At 33.0% G+C, this 9,692-nt stretch overlaps 1 pseudogene across 1 annotated transcript; it reads right to left on the bottom strand.

Moving 5' to 3' along the window:
* Window positions 1-2,262: 2,262 nt before the first annotated feature.
* LOC149543913 (pentatricopeptide repeat-containing protein At3g12770 pseudogene) lies at window positions 2,263-5,534 on the bottom strand (annotated as a pseudogene). Its single transcript, XR_016355724.1, has one exon. The product of XR_016355724.1 is annotated as a pentatricopeptide repeat-containing protein At3g12770 pseudogene (transcript).
* Between the last annotated feature and the right edge of the window lie 4,158 nt (window positions 5,535-9,692).

Genomic DNA, 9,692 nt, shown 5'->3' with positions numbered 1-9,692 from the left:
CACATAAACGTGATATGCAATATATCTTTGAAACGCCTCTCCAATGGAAAATCCTAGCCTTCAAAATCGTCCATTATACATTCCATGTATTATTCAACAATTTGTCAACTACAATACACCACGAAAGCTTTTGAAGCCCTAAACATAAACAAGCATTCAATGTAAATAAGAAACAACTCCACATCCCATGCCATGCTCCAACCTCCACAAGTGCTAACCTTACTAACCTCAACAACTATACTTGGATTTGTTTTTATAGAAACAACCTCCTATGAAACCTCCAAGTGTTATTACATAAAACATGTGCTAAAACAATATACTACTTGTATTAGATAAAGAACTCAATATTGAGTACTTAATTTAATTATCTCCCCAATATTGACTATTACAATACAACTCATCAAGTGGTCCCAAAAACATTTCATGAGAATATTTGCATGTTCTACCTCCATCTAGGTGTCCTTAGGTGCAAAATTTACATAATAAAATAAAATATTACAATACTATGCATTAGTATGCAAGGTGTACAACATACCATTTTCCCAACAATGGTGAAGATGTTTTTGGTCACGTGTTCATTGTTATTTGGTGATAGCAAGGAGGTTTCTAGGACTCTTTCTTCTATTGGGTGTGATGAATTTGGAAAATCTATAGGAACTACTGGTGAGAGTTGCATTGCACAAGATTTGTTTGCCAACTTAGCTAATCTGTATGGATCTTTCATGATACTATAGGATATTGGTTACACCTTCTAATGATGTTATTAATAGACTTGTTATGTCTTGATCTATTTTCAAATTTGATTTTATCCATTTAGCAATAATTACTAGATGTGTATGTTCTTCACTGATACTTTTGACATATGAAGCTGATGACTATAGTTTATATGTTGGATGTCGTTGTGAGTTCTATTGACATTTCAATTTCTTTGAGGTACGAGTATCTAGATGTTGGTTCCTATTTTTAATCATGTGGCCTTTTTGCATTTTGATGACAACTTGAGGCCTTTGTTATTAATTGAATTTGGTGCTCGTTTTCTTTGTTTGTTGCCACTTTGGGTTATTTGTTTTCATCAGGTGACATTTTGGAAGATTAGATGACTTCTTTCTTGATATGGTGGACATCTTAGTTGTTATTGTATGTGTCATGATAGAACACAATAATGTTAGAGATTCATGTGGTTTAATGGAGGGATTTAATGATATATTACATTGATTGACCCTTATGCAATGCATAGAATAAGTGGGACAATGTTAATCTAATAGGTATTGTACACCTTGCATGACACAAATTATTTTAACTATGTAAAATAAATATTTACTTGAGCTATGTCCAACCATACTAAGAATTTATTTTGGTCTATTTGTAAATTTGTGCATAATATTGGTTAGATATTTTATGTATAGGTTGCATGTGAGAAAAATACTTAATATTTGGAAAACTTAGTACCAAAGAGTAAGGAAAGTCAATAGTTTTGTGTACTCATTGCTTTGAGGCACACGGTTTTACCTTACCACTTAGTTGTATTTGTGTAAGCTTGAGTCTAGAAAAACAAGCACACATTTAGAGTTTGAGGTTGGCTAGTTGGTTGTTTGGGTTGGTTGTGTGCATATGTGAAGCATGGCATGGACTATGTAGGTACAGTCTTAGGCACGTAGAGGATGCTTTTGATTTTTAAAAATGTTCATGGAGACATTGTAAGTGTATGCAATGTTCCCATTGTTGAATAACAAATTAAGTGTGGATGCATTTGGAGGCTGGATTTTTCCCTCTTGAGGGTTTTACCATGATATATCTTGTGTTATCTTGTGGTATGCCCTTGGCCTTTATTTATAAATTGAACTTATAGACTCCCTAAGAAAAGATCTAATTAAGAGGAAACAACAAATCCTTAGAAAATCCTTATGGAATTAAATTATTGATATTATTTCTCATAGTTTTGTTAACATGATTTTTAAAATTTCTTTACAAAATTGTATGAATTCTTGCAAATCCCTTTCTATCTGACATATTTCTCTTGGTATTGCCCATGATAACAAATCTAAGGATCTTCAAGGATGACAGAGTATAATTTGCAACAAGAACATAATGACTCTTAACTTTGTGATCAGCTAAATAAACAAGAATAATATTTCATATTCCTCATTATGATTTTTTTTGTAAAGATGGAAAGGATACTCAAGCCCAAATGATTTATTATGAAAAATATGATTTGATCAACATGCTAAAATCATAAAATGGTGCATGCCCGCTACCAATTAGTTCATCCTTTAATATACTATTTTTTTTAATGGAGGATTTTCCATCTACAAAGTCATTTTTATCTACCTAATATGGTACCACAAGCTTTAGGTTGAACTCCTTCGGTTAAGAATTAACCACTAAAGAGTATCCATTCCACCAAATTCCCTTGGAGCACAATCCCTCATTCCTTATGATGTCATAGCCTTGCACTCGACAAGACTTGATTCCTAATAAACTTTCTAAGAACCTTTCAATTTCTCCAACAAACCAAAAGCTCATTGACTATGTACTAATATTAATTGAAACATCCCGCATAAATAATTAATTGACCTTCAATAATTAACTGATCTTGGCATTCTCATAACCTCTTTGATTAGGCTAGTAATATCAAACAGGCCACAAAGTATCCAAAAATCTTCATAAATCGATGATCCATACCTCTTCAAAATTTCAGTTTGGCATACTCTGTTACCTTTTAGTGACATTTTACACAATACAACTCCAGAATTTACATTCGCTTGAAACACTTTGTTGAGTTTGGTATGCGAGGACAACATACAATACAAAAAAGAGTGGGCAGGGGCTGGTTTGCCCACAAACGTGGTCATCTTAAGTACAGTTTTAAAGTGCAGATGTTATATGGATGATACGCATTTTGTTGGGAGCAAGTTATATGGATGCTCATTATTCCACTAAACTCTCTGCCCACTCGTTTCCATCTTCCTTAAAAACGTGAATTGCGTTATAGTATCTTTGGCTTCCCTCTCTGGCTTTGGTTTTAGTCCGATGTTTACTTTCTATTTGTGTTTTGCCCAATTTTAGCTGTCTTTTCTGGTTGTTTGAGTCCTACTGACCTATTTTGGTCTTCCGTGGACTAAAATACAGTTTCATTTTGCCCCGACTCATTTTGCCCCCACAGCCCACTTCCATCACACTAGCAAAAGGAAAGACGCTGAATTGTAATCCAGTTTGCAGCTATTTTAGTCCAAGTTTTCTTTACATCACCAGTAATCTCCACATGAGCATAATCCGTCCCTAAAATGATGGAAACGAATTGCATCCCTTACAACAATCTCCCGCTCAACAATCTTAGATATGAATTTAGTTGCATTATGACAATCAACACATGCTCGAAGGTTTTTAGTAATCTGAATGGGCGTTCCAGGACTTGAATTGATAAGCCCAAATGCAATTGCCAACTTCTCACTATGACTCCAAAGCATCCGTTCTTTGACCTCCTCTGACACATCATGCAACACGAGGCTTGTGTTAGGCACATACCCTACATCCTTCATTTGCCTAGCCAAGGATTCTAATGCTGCATATATTTCATCAGATTGAGGATGTGATCTGTCATCTGCAATGAATGAATGTATCCTGTTATTTATTTCAATCAAGGTGCATCCACGTTTAGTTTTCAATCCCCTGTTTTTCATGATTGCTCTCACCTTTGCTACACCGTCCCATCTGCCAGCTGCAGCATAGATGTTTGACAGCAACACATAATGTCCAGTATTTTCTGGGTCTAATGCAAAAAGTCGATTTGCTACACGCTCTCCTAGGTCAATATTGCAATGAATTCTACATGCACCAAGCAAAGCTCCCCAAACACCAGAATCTGGTTCTGCCGCCATGTTTTTGATGAAGTCTTCTGCCACATCTAATTGACCAGCACGGCCAAGAAGGTCAACCATACAAGCATAATGTTCCACATTAGGCTTAATACCATATTCTCGTGTCATGGCATCAAAACATTGCCAACCCTTATCCAGCAAGCCTCCATGACTGCAGGCAGATAAAACACATACAAAGGTAACCTCATCGGGACGCACACCAGTCTTTTGCATTTGGTAGAAAAGCTCAAGAGCATCCTCACCATACCCATGCATACCATATCCAGCAATCATTGCACTCCATGAGACTACATCCTTTCTTGACATTTTATCGAACAAATGCCGCGCCATTTTTACGCTACCACATTTGACGTACATGTCTACAAGTGCAGTGCCCACTGAAACATCTGCCTCGAAACCTATATTAATAATGTAACCGTGGATCCATTTGCCAGGTTGTGGGGATGCTAGATAGCTATAGACCTGAATCACGCTCTTTACAGTAGCCAAATCAGGCTTCACATCTGTGAGTTGCATATCATAGAAAAGTTTCAAAGTCTCCTGAGCATAACCATTCAGGGCATAGCCCCCAATCATTGCGCTCCATGACACAACATCTCTTCCACACATTTTGTCGAAAATTTGACGTGCAGCCTTTAACTTTTTACACTTCGCATACATGTCTATGAGAGCAGTGCAAACAACAATATCGGGCTCAAATCCAGACTTAATTGCATAATTATGGATCCACTGACCTTGTTGCATTGCTGACAAACTAGCGCACGAAGGAAGCACACTTTTTATAGTGAGAAGGTCAGGTTTCATAGCTCCCGATATCATTTGATTAAACAACCTCAATGATTCCTCGGGACATCCATTCTGAGCAAACCCAGCAATCATTGCATTCCATGAGACCACATCTCGTTCGATCATTTTGACAAACACTTGGTGTGCATTTTTCAAATCCCCGCATTTAGCATACATATGCACAAGGGAATTCGCCACAAAAGAATTGGACTTAAAGCCACAAGCAATGAGATGCCCGTGAATCTCTTTACCCTCTCGTAAAGCCGATAAAGCAGTGCAGGCCTTAAGCACGTAGGGGAAAGAAAAGTTATCCGGGTATTGACCTGTTTGCAGCATTTCGCAATAAAGTTCAATTGCTTCGTCGCTGAAGCCATTCCTGGCATACTCTCTAATCATAACATTCCACAGGCAAAGTTTTCGTATGGGAATTTTATCAAATAGATGGCGCGCGTCCTCGAGGCTAAACAGAGCATACATGGTGATAAGTTTTGTCTGCAAGAAGACGTTTTGATGGAATCCATTTGCCAGCATAACGGCATGGACTTGGTTCAATGTTTGGACATTCGTGCAATTTTCCAAAAAAGAAGTGCACAGATTCATGTTAATGTACAAGGAGTCTAAGGATTCTTTCATTGAACCTCCACTTGTGAAGTGCCACCCGTGGAGTCGTCGTAACGCTCTCATGAATGGCTGTTAAATTCATGCGTCTGAAATAGAGATACGAATCAAATGCTCCCTTGAATGGTCCGTTTGGTTCATCGAAGATGACGGGAATTGGTTTTTTCACACTCTGAACTTCAAAAAAAAATTTCTGATTTGTTTCAAAATTGACAGAATATGGAATTAGAATAGGAGACTTTTAATTTTGACTCAAGATCATGTTATTAGACTTTCCTCTAGCAACTAAGAATTGAAAATTAAAACGAGGTTATGTTTTTTAAGAGTGCAAAAATATTAGATTGGACTATTTTTTGGAGTCTGCCTGCAATTCTAAGCTTACACATAAAAATGTTTATTCCTCCTCATCTTCCGAGTGAAAAAAATAGTTCAAGTAAAATTCCATAAATAAGAATGAAGATTTGCAAAACCTTGATTTGGCTAAATCGAGATTTGTAAAAATCTCGATTTCTACAATTCCACGAACCAAACGGACCAAGTCATATATTTTTTTCCATCTAAATTTTCAATTATTAATTATAAAGCTATCAAAAAATAAAAATAATAACAATTTATTTATAAGTTTCATATGTATAATGGTTGATCATTTTGTAGCTTTTAGTTTTTTGGTTCATAATTCATGTATTTATGTACAAGTATTAAGATATTTATTAATAAGTGCTCACAGTTTTGAGTGCATGATTATTAAGACATCTTTAAGTAGATATATACAACACTTTGAAATGACCCATTTCAAACCTTTCAACATTTAACTAGTTCTATAGTGAGCTTTGTTAATACCTAGAAGCTAAAAAATATTTTATAAGTAGTTGTCACATACAAAGATAACAAGAAAAAGAATGTCAAAATTTGGTTTCAAGAAGAATGTCAAACATTGGTGTATAGTTTATGCTCCATTCGTTCACAAAGTTAGCTATAATGGTTACTAATACGCTCCCCCAACTCTAAAAGAAATTTTGAAGACCTTGCTCATGGGACTCACTCGAAGGCTTGGGGTTATAAAGGGGATTCTTAGATGTGAAAAAAAAATTAGGGGTATTTAAATGAATGAAAGGTTTTATTGCCGTATAGAAGACCAAATAGTTAAAGAGGTCAAGAATCACAAACTAAGTTTTGCACTCCATGATAAAGTGTTGTTCCAAATTTTTTGCCCCCTTACTATAGAATATGCAAGATCTCTCTCTCAATCTTCCTTAGGTAAAGTTCATCTATCTATCTCACACCTAAAATGATGCAATGTGGTCTTCAATTATGTACTAACAATGTTAGCTATTAGATTTCTACAATCCATGTTCTCTTGCGTCCTAATGATAGATCATAGAGTGTGATCTAAAAAGTTGATGACAAAAAAATTTACACAATCAAATCCAATTAATATAACAACATTATCTTCCTTTTCCCTTAATAAATGTCTTTGAATATGTTATGACACTATATTTCTAGGTTGGATTAAAGTCATTGTTGTAATGCATTTTTGTGACTAATATGATTTATCCACACAATAATCTTAAATGTTTCTATCACATTTTTTTAAGTGGGTAGTGGAACTTGACCTTCAAAATTTAAGCTCCAAAACTTAGGGAAGGTGGTGATTCCATTTTATTTTTTTAATTATGCCACATTTTTATTGGTTATTGCTTTTGAGTGAAGCTTTGAATTGATGGGGCATTGACAAGAACAATTTGAGGCCTTGACACCTGTTTAATTTCCCTCAGCAAGTAACTTCCTTCTTCCTTTCTTTTCTCCTTATTGTAGACTACTCTTTTTTCACTCCATTTCTGTTTCCATCCAATCCCCCTCCTCCTTGTCCTCCTTTTACCTATCATTACACCTTGTCTTCCTTTTTCTTGCCACCCTTTATATTCTTTTTGTAATACATGTCCCTTTGCTATCATTGTAGATTTTATTTTTAAACCATACAGGGCTTTCTTGAATATGTTAGTTCTTAGTTATATTTGGAATGCAGTGCTTTGATATAAAGAGTCAACTAATTTTATCATGTTAGTAGATAATGATGATTATTTAGTTATAATAATGATATTTTATATGGTCTTTGTTAATTATTAATTAATAGAGTTATTTTCAAGATGGCGATATACAATGTGCTTTTGGTTTATGGTTATAATTATCTTCATGATGGTGGAATTCATATGTTAGGAAATGATCTCATTCATATTCATGGATTATTAGTTGTCCTTACCCCATACTTGCATGTGTATGGTGTGTGTATTTGTTTTACATTTTTTATTGACATTTCTAATGTGGTTTGATTAGAGGCAGTCATAGTCACTTGTGAGTTAGGAACTACAAGATGTACCACTTTTCGCCATTACCTATTTAGTTAGATTCATAGTAGTACATGCTCATCTTTTATGCAAGTTTGTAAGTACCAAGCATCAACTTCCTTGAATTGTTCGGATGAGTGTACCCTATCACAATATATCAATGGTAAGAGATGGGAGATAATGTTATCGTTCAATCCCAATCTAAGCCTATTATTGTCCTTAGAAGGAGGACAAGTATTTGATTGACTACCCATTCAAATTCATCAAGTGATGTGAATGTGTAAACCTAACCTTGAGTGTGATAGTCTTTCTAAGTTGTTTTTCATGTGGTTGTGTCGTGTGAGTTTTGTCTTATGTTTTCTTGGTGAAATGGAATTATTAAGATCAATTATGATATAAGAATAATTAAATCTTATGAATATTAGAGCATAAAATATTAGAATAATTAAGTATTATAGACTAATAAAATACCTATATTTAATTTATAAGTCTTAAATAAGAATCTAGTTGCAGAATTAAAGAGTTATTTTTTTTTTAAATCAAAACTCAAATTAAAAAATGCACAAATAATATTAATGGGTTTTAAAAGTCAAGCTATACATTAAATTGTGCTTAATTTATTAATTATAATTTTAATTATATTAGTATGCTAAAAATATTAATTGTTTATTAAGTATTAATATATAATTAAAGTTGTAGGCAAGAGCCTACAACACAATGGTAAATTGTGAGCCTCTTAATTGGGAGGTCTTGGGTTCAAATCTACTCAAGATTAACTAATAACTGAAATAATTAATCACAACAAATAATAATAAAAAATTATTTATATATAAGGTTGCACGTTCAATTTAGTAAAGTTGAACTATGATTTAATTAAAGTTTAGTGATTTGAGTTAAGTGATTATTAGTTGAGTTTATTTTAAATTAAGTAAATTAAATAATGCAACTTAAAAATATTTTATTATCAAATTAGAACTTTATATTTTAGAATAAAGTTGAGTGACTTAAATAAATGAATTGATTATTAAATTATTATTTTTGCTTTTTCTATAATTGAGTCTCTTATTTTAGAAAACTTATTGAATTTTCTATATTAGAAGATTTTGGCTTATTGTTATGGGTTGTCAGGTCTTCGAACTTGTTGGATTTTTGGGACTTTAAAGAATTTATTCAAAGCTTGAAGTCAATTTAAGGTTTTTAAAATTGCTCTTCGCAACTACAAATCATTTTGGTGGATTAAGTTAGGGTCTTTAAATCCCTTTGCAAATTTCTTTCAAAAAGATTGTCTGCATCATGCTTGGTAGATTGTTGAAGGTTTTTGGTTTCTATTGTTTGAGAGTTGAAATTACTTTTTGGATTTTTTATTCTTATTTATGTGAATAATTGTCAAATCCTAGATTTTGAGTTGAGAGTATATTCCTTTATAGAAGATTAAATTTAATATTAAAATAATAAAATAATATAATATATTTATGTATTATTATGTACATGGACATACAAATGTATATTTGCATATGAGCACAATCGTTTTAGAGAATTTAAAAGAACATATGAAAGAATATATAGAGAGGAAAATATATTAATCATGAATTAGAAAATTAAAAGAAAGATACATGTGTATGCTTATGGACCTTTTGAAATCTAATTTTAATTTTCTTTTTCTTTATTAAATATTTATTTTTAAATTTTATTAAAAAAATTATAGCTAAAAGGCCATGAGGGCCAAGATTGTGTTTAGATCAAAACACCATCTCAATTGGGCACCAAAGACCGAAAATGGATAGTATCCTTGGTGTAGCCCTTACATAAATATCTCAAAGCAATTTAACCAATTTTAGCATCTATTTTTAATTTATGAATTTATATATTTGCTCTTGATTATTCCTTGTCAATATAATCTAAAAATTAAATTTGGCTACGATCAAGTTATTAGAGCAAAGAGAAGTGCATACTAAAAAATGAAACTTATGTCCTATTAACTTTAATTTTAAAATCAAATAGTATATAAGGAACTGTTATGAATAACCAAAATTATGTCACTTATTAATATTAAACTTCCATGATA

The sequence above is a fragment of the Cupressus sempervirens genome, chromosome 8, assembly GCF_028749045.1.
Source record: "Cupressus sempervirens isolate cs-2001-9-10 chromosome 8, ASM2874904v1, whole genome shotgun sequence".
Classification (NCBI taxonomy): Eukaryota; Viridiplantae; Streptophyta; class Pinopsida; order Cupressales; family Cupressaceae; genus Cupressus; species Cupressus sempervirens.
This window is presented reverse-complemented; position numbering and strand designations above follow the sequence as displayed.